The following is a 20,764-nucleotide window of genomic DNA, read 5'->3' on the forward strand; positions in this document are numbered from 1 at the left end:
GTGTGGGCAACTGAGGGCACAGTCCAGCCACTTTGCATAGCCAGGCATTCTGGCTGCTGTGGCAGGACAGGCAGCTCCAGGTGCTGGCACAGGTGCTGGCTCTGTGCAAGGCTGTGGCTGGACCAGGTGTACCCATGCAGCTTCCACTGTGGGCACTCACGTCTGGACAAGGGGAACACAGTGGCACCCAAAAGCTTGGAGACAACCAGAAACCACAAAGCCCCAAAGAGGTGTCACAGCCATAGCTTGGGGAGCCCCTAGGTCTAGGCTTCTTGAAGGGCTGTAGCTCTTCTCTCCTTGTTGCCTGCAACATGGTGAGCAAGAAGGCATTTCAGCCCTGTTTGTCTTACAGCTCTTTCATTCCTGCCATTTGGCAGGTCTGAGTTTGGGTCCCGATTTCTGTCCCATGTCCAGGAAGAATGAGGTACACAGATAACTGGAAGGTGAGCAAGGGGGAGAGGAGCTTTAATGAGCAAGAGAACAGCTCTCAGGAGACCCAAAGTGGGTAGCTTCTTCTGCAAGCAGGTCCTCCTGACAAGTGTCCAGCTCTCAGTGGAAAGGAGACCTGCAGTGGGTAATGCCTTTCTGCAGGCGGTCATCTGGACGTCTGTAGCCCCCAGTGGAGAGGAGGCCCACAGTGAGTCACAGGGAAGTTGTCCCAATGTCTCTGTGAGTCTGAGTGCAGGGTTTTTATAGACCTTAGAAGGGAGTACATGCGTGTTGATTGGCCCATTGATATCCATGGACAGGCCCATAAAAAGCACCATAAATTCTCACTTGGGGCTGCCTATTCCACCTGGAAGTGACAGCCCGGCACCCATACTTCAGACTGAGAATTTATCCAATTTATACAATTTAATCCTCACAATCCTTCACTGGGGACCCACCCCTTTCCACCAAGGAGCCTGTCTGCCACCATCAATCATGCCCATGGTGTCCAGGCTGTTCAACCCAAGGAGAACCTGCAGAGCTGCATGAAGACATCCTCAGCCCCAGCTTGGCCTCCCTCCCATGCTCCTTGGCACCCAAATTTCACATGGGACCGAGGCCGAAGGGTGCTGGCATGTTAGCACCACACTGAGCACCCACACACAGACTGGGTTGCAACAGATCATGGGCTCAGCCTTAACTTTGTTCCCAAATCAGAGTGAGGACAGGAATGGGGAGAGTCCTGGGGGAGTCCAGGCAGTGGGAGTGGGCACTTCTGAGCCTGTGTGGGTGGGGGGCCTTCCTGGGCCCAGGAGCACAGAGATGCTCAATAGATCTGCAGCCATGGCTGGGTGTCTGCAGCTGCGCCTGGGAGAGCAGGGTTCCTGCCTGCTCCCAGCTCCTACCCGATCCATGGAGTATGCAGCCCTGGCTCCACCTCCTCTGCTGCAGCCAGCATATACTCCTCAGTGGCTGCTTCAGATGGGCTGCTGCTACCATCATTACCTTATTAAAATTAGAATTATGGTAGGGCCAAATTAAGTTTTACCGTGAAATATGAAATCACAGCTGATGATTAACCTGCTGCTTTTCACTTAAAGATGATATAATCCTTTGCTACATTAAATACAGAACAAGTCTGGAAATACAGTTAAGCTTAAGATAACCTTGAATATCTTACATTTATCTTGAATTTTATACAGAACAATTAACTCTTTAAACATCAAACAGTTAACATATATCTAGCACATAATAAGTACTTAAAATGCCTAAGATGGATAAATGAATAAATTGGTAAATAGCAAACATATATAAAGCAGAGGCCCAAGAGTTTTAAAGTTATCCAGTGTAATCCTAACAATTACTCTGAAATAAACAAGGATACTTTTTTTACTCTCTTTTATATGGGAGACATTTTATATGTTTAATGTCCCTTAATTCTAACATCAGTATTTTAATTTTACTAATGAATAGATTTGAAAAGTTGGATGACCTGTTCAATGGTATCATCAACTTAGTGGCCATGTAAGTATTGAGCAAATTTCTAGCTGACTTAGAGTCCCTTCAAAATTTCTTTCCTACACTACAAACTAATATATACGTATAGAGTTATAAATATATATGTGTATTTCTTAGATATATTTCCACATCTTATAATGAATAAAAACATCTTTATTCTTGAGACTAATAGAGTTATTTATGTAGATCATTAAATATTATATATCTGATATACTTAAATACATTGATCTTGGCCTATTATTCTATCACACATTCAAGCAATTGTCAAAAGATAAGCTTTGGAATTTAGTAAATATCATTCTTCAGATATGTATAAATTTAATGGCCAAGAAGAAAGTGAAAAGCTGCTTACTTAAAAAAAAAAAAAGAAACAAAAACCATATAAAAGTGTTTCGTAACAGTTTTAAAAAGAGGCTACATCATTTCTGCTCTCACTCATAAAAATTATGTATCTTTTCCAAATTGAGTAAAGAAAAAAAGTACAAATTTATTTCAGAAATAGCAAGTGTTTCAATAATTAATACATATGCTCGCTTCATCTCTGGGTACCCAGAGAATTTATTTCAGGACTTTCCTGTCAATGACCCCTTCTTTTCCAGTAATCTAGAGTGTGATTCTCAAAACCAGTAGCCAAAGAATATGGTGTTTTATGGGCTAATATAAGACGTTTTGCTCCTTATGTTTTCATTTTCAAAGTTTAGAGTTTATTTGCTTCATAATACCATTTCAGTTTACTAAATTACAGACAGTGTAAGGAAAGTTTTTCATTTTATCTGATTTTATTCTTAGAACAAAAATATTATAATCCTCTATATTTTTGTTCTTTTGCCAAAAAGTGTAGGCAGTTTTATATTATCTATTTTCTCAATCAGTTTGTGATCCAACTATAAAAAAGAGACATAGAATACTGAATAAATGAAACAGAAACTCCAAGGCCAAGAAGTGTCCATTTTGAAAGAGTGTTAATGGCAAGATATGTGACTGCAGACTAGATGTAGCTGTGTTAGCGAAGGGAGAGGATTTGAGTTCAAGAGTATGATGATCCTGTAAAGGAAATAAAGCAAAATACATTTAGGGAAGAGGAAATGGTTTTTATTTCAGTGAAACAGAACTGATTTAAAAGTGAGATGAAGAATTCTCTTATAGAAAGAGGAGGATCCTACAGGTTAAAACCATTTTACTGTATAACAAGGTATAATTTATATGTTTAGTAATTTAAGGAGATCATTTGTAAAGGGTTACATTAAGCAAGTTTGAAATCAGTTTATAGCCGCACATTGAAATCTATGTTGTAATTAGGAAGGAAAATGGCTCCAAAGGTTTGGATGGGCCGGGAAATATCAAAACAACCTTATCGTTGATATAGCTAACTTGACAATGCTCCACATGTCTAAGAGCCCTTTAAAAATCCATGTGAATTCATTATTTTTGCCATATATTTCTGAAATATTTGAGTTTCCAACAGTTCAATGCATAGAGTTCCTAGTTAGAAGTAACAGAGAAACCCATGTTTCTTATTATCCTCACAGTTAAATCTAGCCTAAAAGCAACATGATATGCTTAAAACTCCAGGACCCAGATTGTAGATGTGGTGCTGTCAGTTGGTTCTTCATATGAATCTCAAGAACTCCATGCCTATTCTTTCCAAGAGATCACTGAGAGACGAATACAAAGCTTAGAATAGTGCTGCATCTTATGGCAGTTTACTGCAAGGCCTTACTTTGACTATGTAATGAAAGAATACTTGTGATTTAAGTGTATCTGATTATCTTGAAATTCCTGATGTTACATTCTGAAGGTCCCTAAACGCTCACAACTGGCCTCTTTGCAACTAGATTCAAAGCCGTTCACTTAGCCACATACACAACTGCCAAATTGACTCTGTGAATTCTATGCTCAAAGATCTTTGATGGTTCCCCACTGCCTACTCAATGACACAGAAATTCCCTAGTCAGACATTTAAGTCCCCATGCAATCCACCACTCTTCCTGTGGATTCTGTGAATACAAGCTAAATTACTGTTTCTAGTCTATCATACATCACTTCTGTTTTAATATAAGTTTACAATACTTTCACTTACTGTATAAGCAGTATAGGTTTATAGTAGGTTAGTAAAATATGGTAGAGGGAAAAAAAAAGAAAACTGCCCTTGCTTTTATGCCATTTGAAGAACGTGAATATTAATTGCTAACATGGTTAGCAGGTTGAAATTATATTGAAATTAGAGGTATATAATCTTCGAATGCTGCATATTTAAGTTGTCACCATTTTAAGATGTTATACAATATATACATTTTATGGGCATCTCTGTTACATTTAAACAAATATTTGAAAATGGAATTACTGAATTATGAGGCAGGAAGATTTTAAAGCCTTTCAATTTATGTCAACACTTTCACCTATAGACAATCACATTGATTAACCTCCAAACAGAGAGAAAGAGGTGTCCATTTCCTCAATTATTTTCACATGTGTACTAGTATTGCCATTTTAACTTTAAGAATATTTTATTCATGATTTGTGTTATTTTCCTTGCAGTACTTTTAGATTTTTACTGAGTTGTAACTATCTCAATACATGTATAACACCTAGTCATATATTGTGACATTTTCTGAAGTTTTGTACATACATTGTATTACCTTTTTGTAAACATTTAAAAACGTGTGTAGTAGAGCTATCTTAATTCCTTTATTGTTGTTTCTTTTGCCATAATACTTAGAAAAATATTTTAAGTAATTATCTACCTATTTTTTCTGTATATTTTAATGTGTTATTGACCTACTATATAGAAAACATATTTTTTCTGTTCTTTTTTTTTCCTGTTAGAAAGTGTATTTTTAAGTGTGAAGAGAGGTAGAAATATAACCATGTTGCCTCTCAAGCATATTTTTCATTAGTAAATTGATGGTTTTGTTGTTACTTTAATCACACGAACTTAATTCAGGTATAGACTAGTATTTCTGGTTTTTTTTTTTTTTCCGCTTTATCAGTATTATCTGTAACATATTCTTTCAGTACAGATTTCTAAGATGTTGTATATCCAGCAGTTCAGGTCCAATCATCCCCTCTCTTTTCCAGAATGTTTCAGTCATTCCTGATAATTTAAACTTTTAGATTAGATTATCTTTGCCATGTTTCTTCTGCACACTCAAAGGGAAATTAAACAACTGAATGTGTGTTTTACTTTGAGAGGTATGTAGGATAAATAAAGATGGTAACTGAGCATTTAACATTTTTTTTTCTACTGGAAAGTATTCTCACTCATCATGTAGAACCTTTTTTGACTTTCGTTATTTCACATTAAAAATAGATATTAGAAAAAAATAGATATTAGAGCTCTGTGTCAGCAACATTAATATGTTGATGTCAGTGTTTTACATTTGAGTGTCGTTCCGTGTTTTGACTACTTTTGGATTGTAAGTGTAGTTTGCCTATTTTCCAGAAGAGACCATGGAGGTTGAGAAAGATCTCAAGATTGCGCAACCACAAACACAGGAATGAATGAGCCCTTGTTCTACTTAAATAGAAGCCTATGATTAGGTTTGTCCAGAAACTGTTAAGAATCAAGGCATCTGAGGTCCAGTTTTAGCAGTTTCTGTATTGTACTGTGCAAAGGTCTTTCTGTCCTTCACCTTTGATCCATTTTAACTGAAGCTCTAAAGGACTTGCAATTTTCTAATCTTTTAATGTAGGGGAACATTTTCATAGAGGACTTTTGAAAAGGGATGTCTTTGACAGTTTATGATAGAGGAGGCTTATTTAAACTCATATAAATACTATGACTACGACAAAAGGAATCATTTTCACAAGGACTTGGTAGTGGGACTGATATATTGTGGTGATTTGGAAATCTTCAATTACTCAACAGCATTGGTATTCCACAGAGGCATAATGCCATTCCATTCTATTCCATAACAGCCTTAGTATTCCATTTAACACTCTTAGTTATCCATTGTTTATTTTAATTTATTTTCTTACTCTTTTTTTGCCTCTTCTCTAGGTCTCTTGATATTTATCACAAAAGAGATTTATTTCTTAACTGAAGATATTAAATCAAACCTAGAGTTAAAAATCAGTAGATTATTCACTCTGAAGTTAAAATACTCATTGAGTGATATATACAGAAATAGAATTTGGAATGTATAACACCAACATACAAATTGAACAAAAACTCTTACAATATTTTAGTTACACTACTTTATGCTGGCTTACATTCTGAGTTCTGTAGATATACATATAGATATGTATGTAAACAAAGATACACTTGTAACAAACCCACATGTATTTAGAAGGTTCTGAATGGGTGAGAGAAATTTATATCCTACTTCATTGGCAACCAAGCAACCTACTCTTGAATTTTTAAAATTCCTATTAATCACCCTATTGCATTGGATCTCAGGAGAAAAGCAGAAATATAAAATACTAATGAGTTTGCTATTCACACATTAAATATACTCTCTTAACTTTTTTTTCTAGCTGCACAGAAGCTCATTCAGTGAATGATGTTTCAGTGGCAGTACACATCACAAATACAGGTTTTTAATAATATATACTTATAATCAGATTGCATCTAAAGTCTTCGCTCTGAAAGCATCAATAGCCATGAGAGAATCAGTGTTTACTATATTGTTTTGCCTGAGAAATCCCCATAGCTGATGGCAGTGGCAGAGGATGAGGGTGAGGAGCTGCATGGCTCTGGGGAGCTAAAAAGATGCTTGCTATCCCTGGGTCTGCCTTCTGCTGAAGCCGGTGCTTTTCTAGACTAGTAGACATGGTTAGGCATGGGTTGACACCTTGCAGAGGGTAAATCAGGCATTCCATTTGTGAGTCGCTTTGCATTCTAGAGGAACATGCCCATTTTTTTGAGTGATTGCATTTCTTTCCCTGCAGTTTTCATTCTCTGTACTACTTCTTTAGAGGCCCCTTTCCATAGATACTTTGTCAGCAGCCTGAAATACAGATGTTCAACCTCCACTAAACTGGTTGAAAAGGAATGAATAGCTTACAGCAGTTTGCCAGCAACCAGGCAATGAAATTCTCAAAGTGTTTCCTGATATTAGAAGATGATAAGCAAAAGAGGGAAAAAGAAAAGACTGCAAACATATCTGAGTAAGAGAAGAGCAATGAAAGATCTTGTTGGAAGAATTTTTGGTAAAGCTGAGGTATGATAGAAACTGCAGTGATTACTTTTTTAGGTTTATTTCTTCAGTTTCTTATTACTAATCCTTCCATTAACTTAGTAGCATTCCTTAAGTATAGACATGCAATTTATGATATAAATATCTCCTGTAGTTCAGTAGGCTTTACATTTTAAAAGTTAGTATGATTCAAGATATAAATAATTTCTATGTGTCAGTAAGCTGCACTTTACACATAGGTTTAAGGGTTTGGTATTTCATGTTCTCCAAGTGTTGTTTTCTTTTAAGAAAAAATATAGATAATCCATATAAGACCATTGCACAGTCCCCGTTACATACTGAGCACTCAGTAAATTATGTCTTTATAATTTTTATTGTCACTATGATTATTATTATTTCTTAACCAATAATATAGTAAAGATTTTTAAAAACAATAAAATTATAATCTAGCTGGCCTAAAATGCATTAATAGCTGAAGTATTGTTAGGTTCTTTAGAGACTGGGGAGGAATGTTTAATGAAGACGTCAACCACTTCAGAGGCAAGGACAAAAACCCATAGACTTAGTGACATATCTACTCTAATGTTTTCTTTTATTTTCTTTTAAATATAGTTCAGTGATTTAACATCACTAGGAAAAGTGTGTTTGAACTTCGAGAGATGTGTAATAGATGTTATATGGTGCTGTGGAGCATGGGGACACATTATTATATTTCATTGTCTCTTTTATTACCTGAGGGTAAGTGCAGGCAGTAGAACAAGGTGTCAAACTTACATTTAACCTTTGCTAGAGGAAGAAGCTAGATGAAGGGTTGAAAGGTATTTCGAAGTTATTATCCTTAGAGACTCCTCACTGGCTGTTTCTTTGCAGCCACCGAGCATGAATGTCATCCGGGCTGGAGTGTCGGCCCCTCATATCAGGTTCTGCTCAGTCCTATTGTGTTCTCCATGGGGCCCTTCACCTGAGAGCATCTGCTTTATCTAATGCATTGTAGATGAGTTAGCTTTCCCCACTGTGTAGTAGGCAGACGAATTGTGCTTAAAAATACAATATTCTCCATTTCTGAATATTTAGGAAAAGTTATTTCTTTACATGATTTTATTTAGGATATGCTAGGTGAGATGCCAAATTTAATGATTGTAGCACACTCCCTTAAGTTAGATATATATTAGGGCCCAATAATAAAAAGTTAATATTAGAAGTTATTGAAATTTACCTCATTCATTTGCATATTTACAAATTGAATGGCAAATTAAAAATCCATTGACTTTTGACTTGAATTCTTTGTTTTATGCTAGGCATGTTAATTATTTGACAAATAGTGTTTGTAATGGGATGTGGAAAATGTTAGTTTAGATCTGTCAAACCAGACCTAGCTACAAGTTTTCTAATAATTTTTTCTATAACAAAAACAACAACTGGAACACCAAGAGACATGAAAAAAGGTCTAACAGCAATACCATATTCACAGCATTTCTAGGTTCATGTAAATTGACTCTGTTGTTTGGTGACTTTGGTGTTGCTTAGTTGACTAAAATGATTGCAGTGACAGAATCATGATATTATGATGAATCCACAGATTTTAATGCAAAATTCTAGATTCAGAGGGTTCAACATGAGGTCATTCTTTACAAAATATTACCTGAGATGGCATTTCTTTATTGCAAATACTTTGTAATTTATTGAGTATCTATGTCACTTCTAGAAAACTGAACAATCCACCATCATCTGCATTTTAATCAGGAATCAATTATTTTGTTGTTTTGCTGTTTTCTTTATTGCTGCTTTACTATATCATTTATACTGGTTTATTTTCTTTATTCATTATTTCTTTTCTGCATTATTCTGCATTATCTATTGTCTTTTATGCATTGTTTTGCATTATTCTGTACTTATGTTTCCTAGCAACAATATTTTTAACCATACTTTCCTATTACTAAACATTAATAAATCTACTTCATCAAGGAAGAACAGATTGTAGAAATAAAAATTATCTTCATCTCATTCTTACTCTTGTTTGGTTTTGAAAAATTTTAGGTTGAATAAATATAATTAGAAACAAGATTTAGCTAAAGAACTTAAAAATAATTGTGACAATAAAATACATTATTGTACTCAGAAGATAAGGCAAGTGACAATTTCAGAGACTTTGAAAAAGAACATCTTTAATAAATAATTTATTGATTTTTATTATGCTTAATGTTAGAAGTTATTTCCCTAAAGCATATATTCATTTTTAAGAATTATATTATTTAATTATAGATATATAACAACAGAGCTGGGCAATGCTTCAGAGTTCTCTTAGTTTCATTACTTAACAGATGCCAATGCTTAGAGAATGACATGATTCAGAGATTTCATAAGTATTTTGACATTTTGCAAATTAATATTTATTTATTGCTATTATTTTGTCACACTCTTTGATTTTTCTTACAGTCATTTGTTCCTACTGTGTCTTTCATTGTTGTTCCTGCTGCTTGTTTCCTTTGAATCTTAGTAATGAAAGTATTTTTAGTGTCTCAATGATATACTTCAGGATCAGAAATTGTCTGTGTAAGTGTTTTTGCATCCATGTGATTGCATGTACATGTGTGTTTAAACAAATCTGCAAGAAAGATCTTTGAAGGACTGCTTTAGTTCTGCAATATTAAATTTGTAAATTTTTATTTATGAATGTGGATAGCTCTTATCAATTTCATGTGGATGTTGTTTGGCAGTAGCTGATTAAAAAATGCTTAGCATATTTATATAGCACTCTGAAGTCTTTTATCTTGTAATATACCCCACAATAGTATATGTCTTGGCTCTTCATTGGTTTTTCTTCTTGTTATCAGTTTGAGGTATATAGATTTTCGTTATATTAAAAACTTATAAATGCTTTTTTTCATCATAAATTTCCTTTAGTGAAGTCTCTAGAATGTTAAAATTAAAAAAAAAAATTAACTGAAAAGAGTAATTACAGGTCAAATGATTACAAGAGCAGAAAGTTCACTTGAGTGGCACTTGTGAAGACATTTTGTGCAACTACTTACATAAAAAGCTCAGTTACTATTATAAACATAATTTGTCTCCTTTTCTAATGGTAAACAGCTCAATGATTAAAGTATTTTTTTCCTAGTGAAAAGAATACCATATTGCTATACTTTGTCTTTTATTTGATGGTTTATTTTCAAATTGGTTGCTCCCTACAAATATATGTCATTTATGTTACTTACTTTGTAGTGCAGATAAAATTATTAAATTACCCATAACTTTCATAAGACTAAATGAAAAGAGAAATTAACAGGATAATGTTCAGTTAAACTTAGATTTATATTTTGGAATTATTTCAATTTTGAGGTTTTTGCTTTTTTGTTTTTTGAAATTTGGTCTCACTCTGTTGCCCAGGCTGGAGTGTAGTGGCACAATAATGGCTCACTATAGCCTCAACCTCCCTGGGCTCAGGTGATCCTCCCACTTCAGCCTCCCAAGTAGCTGGGACAATAAGTATGTGCCACCATTCCTGGCTAATTTTTCTTTTTGTATTTTTTGTAGAGATAGGGTTTTACCATTGTACAGGCTGGTCTCAAACTCCTGAGCTCAAGTGATCCACCCACTTCAGCCTCCCAAAGTGCTAGGATTACAGGTGTGAGCCACTGTGCCCGGCCTTGAAATTCTTAAAATATTTTAAAAATAGCCAGTCAATCATTTGAAAATAAAAACAAAGTAAAGGAAAATGATGTTTTCATTTTTACATAAATTTTTAAAATAAACTTTATTTTTTAGAGCAATTTAAAGGAAAATTGAAAGTACAAAGGATTCCCATGTATCTCACCCTCACATGCAGTTTCTCCCCATCACCATCCTCCACCAGAGTTTTACACACTTTTACATTGACTATGAAAAAAGAAAGAAACCAGAGAAATAATACAGTAACACAAAATCTGCAGCCCTGGCATCTCTTGTACAGTACACGGTAGTTATCCTCAGTCAGCAGTGTGAGAAACTCTGATAAGAGCAGTTAAAAGATGTGAACAACATCTAAACGTTGTCCTTTCACCAACCTGATGTAATTAATCAGGATCCTCTTCCTTGAGATGCTGAAGGTTTTTGTTGTGCTGCTGAGAACCTTATCAATCTATGGGGAGATTATCTAGAGGAAGTTAAAATCAGTATTTTCCTCTCTTTCTTCTCTTGAGAATATATTGTAGAGACACGGGATTGAAATAAAAATAATTTTATTAATACATTCTGAAATCAAGTCTTCTAAGTCTTGGAAATAGAATGCATTTCAAATGACTTAGTAGTAGTTTATGGTTTGTGGCTTTGGTGTGTTATTGTATGAAAATGTAGTTAAAATAGTGACAGCAATACCATAAAGTGGTAAGGAAAGTGCACTCTGTGAAACACTACCCCCAATGCATACACATGATTGCTTTGTATTGCTTCTTTATTCGTGGCTGGGCTAGCTTATGTAGATATTAAGTAAATGTTTTCCCCAAAATATGTTAAGTTTTCTATTTGGATATCTTAAGAAAAAACTATTTTCTGTAAGATATTAACTATGTTTTGGCAAAAAGAAAATGTTGACTATTATGTATGTGCTTGTCTTTACTACTATAATGCGTATAATTATAAAAGTTGGTAATCTGTTCCTTTCTAGAATTGAGTAACTACAGCTTCAGCCTTAGCATGGAGAAATCGGATTGGCCTTTAAGCAAAAGGCATTTAGTTTCTATTTAATTGTGTTTCTTTTGAGAGGATCAAAATTTTAACTGTAGTTATTTTGACCCTGTGTTGTTAAATAACAAAGCCAGCAACACAAGACAAATAAGGTATTGTCTGAGACCTTGTTTTAGATTTATGTATTTGGGGAAATAAACTAGTCATTTCCTTGGTGACAGACTTAGTAGATAACTATGTTGGGCATTTTATAAATGTTATCTCCTTTAATCCTTGCATCGAGAATATCATTAGAGGAAACTGAAGAGCAGGGTGCTAATAGTAAATCAAAAGTCACACTGATATAAGTGCAGAGGTAGAATTTAGTAAGATATAATTCCTCGATTATTAATTAGACATTTTCATACCTGTCAAACATGTGTCCTCCTCCATATTAAATGAGAATTCAGTTCATCATGGGCAGTTTTATCTGACATTGTTTGACTCTTGTTTAATTTTAACCACATAATCATATGGATTGACCCTGAGAATATTAAATATATTACTATTTTAAAATAGCAACTTAAAATATTTTTGTTTGCTAATTTTTTAGGTAATCTATGAGTTTAAATGTAATAACCTAAAGTTCAGTCAGATCCCAACTGTAATAGTTAACACACAATCTAAGTAAATTCAATTGTGATACATGGAGTTTGTTAGGAAACTTTGAAATACTCCTTGGACGCAGCTGTATCCCATGCTGGCTGAGTAATTGGAATGCAAGTAACAGTTGGTTGAATCACACACAAGCCAAAGACTAATGCCTACTTCTGTGCTATTCATGCTTCAGTGGAGGTAGTAAAAATGAACAAAACAATTTGAAAGAATATTTGTCTTTTTGGGAAAAAAACACTCTCATGCTTTTAAATCAAAATATATATATATATGTCATAAGGAGAGCCAAATGTTTCACAGTTTTTCCTATCAACTGAGGGAAACAACTTGATTTTCAACTACAGGTGGCTTTTCAGTTCTTAAAATATTATTCTTTCTTGATTTCTATTGGAGATTTTGGCCAGATTCTGTGTCTAAAAACAAACACTGATAAGTCTACTGAAAGGAACAAACCTCTTTTTGTTCTAAAGGCAGTGACAATAACATGGTTAGATTTCCCAAGAATGGAATTCAGAAAATTCACAAGATTTGGAAATTAGATGGAAGGTTCATGATTCAAAGAACTGGCATTTTAAAGCCCATTTTATTATGCAGGGAAAAAAAGGAAGCTGGGAATGTCTGAAGTCCTTCTTGGTAGGTGGCATAACAATGTTGGGCATGGATTTATATCATCATATTCTTATGCCACCTCCTCTGACATGTTATTTAACCTTATTTCCAACATTTGAGAAGTAAAGATGCAAATACAGGTTTCTAAGGGTAGCAGTCAGTGTTAAATACAACAAAATACTGCTAGCAAATTATATATTCCATGAAAGTCAGCTTCATTCTTTCCTCCCTTATTAACCCATGCTATTAGCTTTGTTTGCAGAGCTACCTACATAGTATTAAGCTACATCTGGCCTGGAGGGTAAAAATGATAATACCAGCAAGAAACATTTTGTTGGAAATTCTTCTAAGTTACGGGAATGTGAAACTGAAATATGAGAAGTAAATAGTAGCATGATTGGAGTACTTTCCACCAAGTATTCTCACTAATTTATGATTTGAATTCATGCCCATGATTGCTACAGACACCACTTAAGAATGTTCTATTTTGCCCCTGAATATCCAGAAGTTCTGATTCCTTTTTTGGAAGGATTTATAGAATACAATTCTAATTTCCTCTGACTTAATATGCTAGCCACAAATTAGAGAGGTAAAAAGATTTTTAAAAAATTAAATCAGCCTATGTGTTCTTCAGAGTTAACAGGAGTACATGGAAGAGTAGAAAATTGTTGCTCTACTCTCTATTGTATACCAAACCTATTTATTCTGTATCTTGTACCTCTTCTACCACCTCATCTTCTTAATTCCCTAAAACTGGAAAGTAAATTTACCAAGAAAAATTGATAAATAATATTGAAACTAGCTAGTAATATGGACTTTGATTAGATCATAGACCCCCAGTCGCACCACCATTCCTATAACACCACATTCTCGAGGTCTCTCCCAAATGGTCTAATAGCTGACAGCCTCAGTCATGGGTCCTACTGTCTGTAACTATGTAGCCCCTTTGCAGGCAGGTGTTTGACTATAATAGCTGGAATCCCTTTAAATCTACTGTATTTAAAGAGGTGAATTGGTCATCTAAGGAAAAACGTATATATATATCCAAGGTGTTTTTGCTTGGTTTAGAGCTCTGAAAGTATCATTGACAATCCTAATTTTGCTTATTTATTTATTTGAGATGGAGTCCTGCTCTTGTCATTGAGGCTGGAGTGCAGTGGCATGATCTCAGCTCACTGCAACCTCTGCCTCCCGTGTTCAAGCAATCCTCCTGCCTCAGCCTCCCAGGTAACTGGGATTACAGGAGCCCACTAGCATGCCTGGCTAATTTTTGTATTTTTAGTAGAAATGGGGTTTCATCATGTTGGCCAGGCTAATCTTGTGCTACTGACCTCAGGTTGATACACTTACCTTGGCCTCCCAAAGTGCTGGGATGACAGGTATGAGCCACTGCATCTGACCAATTTTGCTCTTTTAAAGACAAAGTAATCAAATTTTATTTTTTATTAACTAATATAACTAAACTGCCTTTATAGCTATGTACTTTAAGTTTCAAATGGCAACAAGTAGTATCTTTTGGAAATCAAAAAATCCTTAGTTTATATCCTATCATGGTGGTAACTGATACTGCATAACTACCTAGTTTAGAAATAACTATAGTTTTGTTGTTTTTTTCTTTTTCCCCTTCTTTACATTGTGGCCTAGTGGTCTACACCACTAAAAGCTGAAATTCCAGTTCATAAGTGAATCTGATGGCTGGTTGGGCCTTGGAAATGCTTAAGCCAGCATGAGAAGCTGATTCATATCTTGCACATTATTATTTTTCTGTAAGAAACCTAATGATGTTATAAAACTCAGCATTAGAGTTGGGAAGTAAAATCTCTGGCTCCTAGGATATTTCGTATTGTCCATTTTATGGGAAATAAAATGAAATAACATAGGGGAGAAATCGTGCGGTTTACTACCATTGAGATGACAACTTTAGCAAACAAGGTATGCTACTATCGAGGAAGGCTGGAGCAGCGTTAGGCATTGAAACTGCTCTCATCAGGGGAAATAAAGTCCAGGGAAAGAGTTACAAGAGTGGCAGTAGTTCAAATCTCAATGGGCCCTTGAAAATTAGATTTTTGCTTTGCTCTCTTAAGTTTTTGCCTGAATTCTAATAGCTACACATTTATCCAGGTACATTGTTATTGAGTACTTTTCTTTGCAATCCAGTATAGCTTTAACAAGGAAATTAATAATAAACCATGTTATTGAAGTGTTGGCTTTGCTACAAATTGAATGCTATTAATTTATGAAATCAAAAGCAAAATACTGAAAATAACTATTTTGAAAATCTACCAGTGATAGGAGATTGAAATTGCTTTACATGCATATATTGTATGTATCATAAGACAGAAATACAATAGATCCTATATAGATGTAAAGAAATTTAAAATTCCATTTTAATCATCCCAAATAACCAAAGTAAATGGACAAAATCAATTTTTTTACCTTAAGGGTAAGATGAAGTAAACAACCCAAGTAAAGGGACAAAATCAATTTTTTTACCTTAAAGGTAAGATCAAAATGAAAGTAAGTTAATTTAAAGCTCAATAATACTAGCATAGACTAGCAAGTCAAATTATTGCAGAAACTAGACTAGAGTATATTCAATATCTTAAATATTGTTTATATATTTATTTTAGAAATAAGCATAACACATTCCCTTTAGAAGATTATCTTAAAACCTACACACCCAATAATTATAAAACAATTTGAGAAAGCATAAACCTTAGTAAATAATAAATAATCCTTAAAACAAAGACATTGTATTCACTGGGGATAACAGTACATGATTATTTCTTAGGAGTCACTTGTGGATTGACACTATAAATAATATCAGGAAATTTAAAAATTAAGTCTCTATGACATGACTGAGGAACTATTAACAGTAAATTACTATCATGACTTGAGCCATACCAGAATTTTAATCTGTTAATTTTTGCATACATTTTATAAGTCTATGATTGTATTAGTTTTAATATTTTCATTATGCACATGAAGCCACTAATAAGAGGTAAGGCAGGATCAGCTATGTGAGACTTCAAAGCCAATGATATCACAACAATAATACATACTTCCTTGAAGGAAATGCTGAGCAAATTCAAAGGTTGTGGCTGCCATCTCAGATTGGTGAGCATATAAGCTGAAATCTGCATGTAACAGTAAGAGAACAACATTGGCAGCAAATTCTTCAAATGACGGCAATCAACACATTAAATGAAACATGATAATATTTGTAGTTGCAGTTTTAGAAACCTTAGCTTTCATAATTTATAACAGAGTAGATTTAACTTTACAAAATCTTCACTGTATTAGCTTCACCTCTTGCATTTTTCATGAAGTTTTTTGTCTAGATAAAACATAGATTTTATTTTGAATTTCACTTTTATGTACATTTATCATATTTTAAAGTCATTTAAATAAAGAGCATATGTGATTTTAAATTCCATTGCACCAAAGGGATGTAGAACTCAGTTAAATTAATACTTGAGTTCAAACATTTTATGAATTTGCAAAATCACTGGATGAGAAACAAAGTACAACATTTTAGGAAGCATTAAAGAGAGAAAGAAGTTGAAACTGAGTCATTTCATAATTGCGGCCAGATATAACATGAAATTTTGAAGAAAAGGACAGTGAAGTTCTGAAAATAATAACACACATTGAGATCTATAGTCTCTCTAATGTTAAACAAAAATAATTTCTGTTAAGCTCTGGAAAGAGATGTAAAATGAATAATGGTTCTACTATTCCTTGTTGTGAGAACCTAGATAAAGTCATTTAAACGGTAACCTACAATGCTGTTTCTTCATCTACAAAATAGCATCTATATTAAATTATTTATATAAGTTTTAAAACATGAGCATCTAAAATATGGTTGATTCAAGCCTTTTTGTGATTTAATATACCCTCAAAATCTCATACCTTTCTTTTCTCATATTTTCTGAACATGTTTAATGATTTTTTTTTCATTTTTGTTCTTTAACATTTCAAAACTTCTTTGAAATTTTACACAACCCTTTTTCTTGTGTCTGGTAATGGTTAGTTCAGTTCGTACTTTTTTTTCCTTTTGATGTTTAACAGCATTCTTTATTCACTCAATTTTCTAAGTTATAACAGTGTTTTCCATACAGTAAGCTAAATGTAAGCCCCAAAAGAAGAAGAAAACACCATCTTTATTTTTAAGTATAGTACAGGATTATGCCTCCTAATAGATTTTTAACCCAAAAATGTTTATGGGCTGAAAACATTTATTCAGTAATGAGATTTTATGCTAGTATCCAAAAGCCATGCTATTCAAAGTGTTGTCTAAGGGCCAGCAACATTAGCATCATTTGGAAGCTTGTTAGAAATGCAGAGTATGAAGTCCTACCCAAGATATAATGAATAAGAATATGCATTTTCACAAGTTCCCACAGATGATTCATATACAGATCAACATTTGAGAAAGACTGCACAAAAATGTTTTTGTTCAACTGTAGTCTTCATTATTAATCATTTAATCCATTTATTCAACAGATATTTATTAAATACTTAGTTTGTTTTTCTGAAATTCTTCCATTCTAATTGTTTGAGATTATGGTCAATGCAAAGGGGCAAAGGTGACTTTGAATGACAAGTTATAACGGACATGAGTTCTTTAGTGTGGGCTTGGGGAGAGGTTGCAAAACCAATTAAGAAAAGTTAAAAAGGCCAATCTTGCGCATTTGGGGAACTATTAATGTTACATAGCAGGTGTGAATCATTATAGTTACATGTACAGAAAACACTGACTCCAGAAACAAGAAGGGTAAAGAAGTGATACCACATATAAAATCTATTTTTCACCCAGGGATATCTCTATCAACATCTGAAAAGGAACAAAAAATGAATGCTGAAATGCAAGCAAATAAAAGTAAAAATTTTCATGTTCTAGAAGATTAACTGTTTGACCAAAGAGGTATTTTAAAACATTGTTTTTCTTGTGTATTTAAAATAATTTTATGTATAACATATAGCTAAATACTTCTATTCCTGGAGTTCGTTTTTTATCAAAGTATGATCAATTCTTATCCTAAAAATTATAAAATATTCACAAAACTCTATATTGCTTGAAGACAAAGTCCAAATTTGTTTATACTTCTTGTATTCATGGCCTAATGCAGTATATGGGCATAGTATATGAAAAAAAGTATATGTCCAGTAGGAATATATGAATGGAACTTGCCTGTAGGCTTTGGATCCATTCACTGGAGTCTTACACTTCTTCAGATGAATCACTGCTAGGCTATCTCATCAATGACAGAAGGACCAAAGACATTACATTTCTTGGGCTTTATTAACAAGTAGAGAACTTACTAAAAAGCCAAATAAAATACAATTTTGTATAAATGGGCAATTCTATTTCTGTACTTGTATATAATAAAAGTGAAAATGTGATATTTGAATCTCTAATTAAACATTCCTGATACACTCTTTCTTTCTTGTTGTTAATGATATTCTGCCTCTCAGTGTGGAACTGGAGTTAGAAAGTGATACAGGCATTATTAATGATCTTTACTTTCCCTGATTTTGATTTTACTTTTCCTGAAATCACCTTAAAACTTCACTGGATGAAAAAATGTTGAATGAAGGCAATGCATACACAAGGGAAATATACGAGAAGATAGAGTATGCTTGTTTATATGCTTTAATAAGCTTCCAAATTCTGTCATCCCTCTAGTTGTTTTCTAATCTTATAGCTACTGCTGTTACTCTTCTTTCATGCCACAAATTAGATATGGTTCTATTAATTCAAGTGTCAGAGACTTGAACTGCAATCATTGTCTTCCTTATAGTGTTCTCTGAAATAAAAGTTGAATTGCATAGTTAAACTGCTCAGTAATATTTTTAAAACATGTGTTTGATAAGGCAAAAGATGTTACAGAATTTAGAGCACCTAGTTCTTAACTCAGGTACTCTGGACTCTGATGTTATGTTATGCTTCAATCCATTAAACATATGTTTTCTCTGCTCAATGTAATTATACTGTTTGCCCATGTCATCCTAAGACCTTCTAAGGAATAGTGATAACTCTCCCTCTTTAAGGGAAAACAAGTTAACCAGTCTGTCAGATGTTTAAACTCATTAGGTGAGATACTTAGCTCAGGATTAGGGTTTTCTTATGAGTTTTGGTAAAAATCTAAGTTATTTTATATTAACCTTATAAGAAAAAATCTGGGTGATGGTCTGTGAGGGAAAAATCTGTTTTGTTCCTAATGACTTTTCCATGCAAGCTGTATCACTGACGCATAGTAGATGCTTGATAAAATTTGGTGAATGAATGTATGGCCTGCAGTCTAGTCTTGATTTAGAATATTATCTGAACTTCTTTGCATGCTAACTTGTGATTTAGGTAAAAGTAAATCACAATCTAAAATGATTTGAAATCCAAGAGGCATGGGTTAATATAATGTATTGAGTAACACTGCAACCTCATTCACAAAACTAAGGGATAAATGTCACATCAATCCATTCAAGCAGAAATTCTTATACTTTAGGCAGTAACTCTCAGGGAATAAGAAAAAAATCCTATGAAATAGACCAAATTCCCAATCTTTCACATTGCAGAGTAGCTGCAATTCCTAATAGTGAGGCTCAGCAGCTTTTTGGGCTGATCAGCTATTTTGGTGCTATATCAAGAGAAAATTTTGACAGTCTTGGCTTGCAATTTAACCTCCTTCAGAACTGTTACAATCTGGTGGGGGAGTATCCACAGAATACTAAACATCTATCTTGTTTTAAAAGCAGCCATTCTCTCATAAATAATAGCTGTATTTCATGCATGGTCCTCTTTTTGTTCTGTTGCTACAGAAGCAGCCAACTAGGCAACAGAGGAAGCAAAAGTAAACTCACATATTCCCAGTTCTCTTGGCATCACTGATGAAAATGTCTATAATGCTTATGATGATCCAAAAGAAATCAGAAGAAAAACCACACTGGCTTGTGTTGTATAAGTAAAGTGTGTGTAACAGGAGGATGGGGCCTGCCCAGCTAATGTTTGCCAATGTAGAGGAACAAAGCTTGGAGGGAGGATGTTTTACAGATCCAAAATGTGCCGCTGTTCATGGAGGCTAAGAGATGAGCATTTAAAATATTTTTAACTCTCAGAACTTGCTTTTACTATTTATCTGTGAGTAATGGTTGAATTACTTACTATATTAATATTTATTTCTAAAGAAAGATTAGCAAGTATAAACCTTTCTCTCTGTAGATTAGAGTAAAATGGGGTTTGTGACATATTTGTAAAACTGGTACTAAGAAGATTTATTCTTGTATCCTTTAATCTTTGCTCTCATGGAGCATATCAAATACTTTTCTAAGGCCGAAAACTCGGAAGAGTAGTGCAGGTTTTTAGCACACATGTCTTCTTGAGGGAACAGTTAAGCTCATTCTTTGAAGTACAGGCAGTCCAGGTGTTATACAGTAGTAAAGGATCTTAAAAAATGACTGTGCAAGCTGAAACCGTGCAAAGAGATCTTAATAATCAAGGGGAAAAATTACAACTGTTCTGTGACCTTTAAATTTTTTTTTTACAAAACATCAGAACTGTCTTCTTGAGGGTTACAAATGTACAGGAAAATGAACAAACAGTAAAACTAACTTTTTTAGCATTGTAGTTTACAACCTCAAAAACACTGAGGATTAAAGTTTTATTCTCTGCAAAAAAATCGTATCAAGAGTAGTTTAAACAGTGCTTGCCTTTTTCTTCCCGTTCAATAAGTAACTTAATACAGAGCATGCATCTT

At 34.0% G+C, this 20,764-nt stretch overlaps 1 protein-coding gene across 6 annotated transcripts in view; it reads left to right on the forward strand.

Moving 5' to 3' along the window:
- PCDH9 (protocadherin 9) overlaps positions 1 to 20,764 on the forward strand; it is a 912,415-nt gene that overhangs the window by 123,004 nt on the left and 768,647 nt on the right. The gene's annotated exons all lie outside the window — the stretch shown is intronic.

Source organism: Saimiri boliviensis, chromosome 16 (genome assembly GCF_048565385.1).
Source record: "Saimiri boliviensis isolate mSaiBol1 chromosome 16, mSaiBol1.pri, whole genome shotgun sequence".
In the NCBI taxonomy this organism is placed as follows: domain Eukaryota; kingdom Metazoa; phylum Chordata; class Mammalia; order Primates; family Cebidae; genus Saimiri; species Saimiri boliviensis.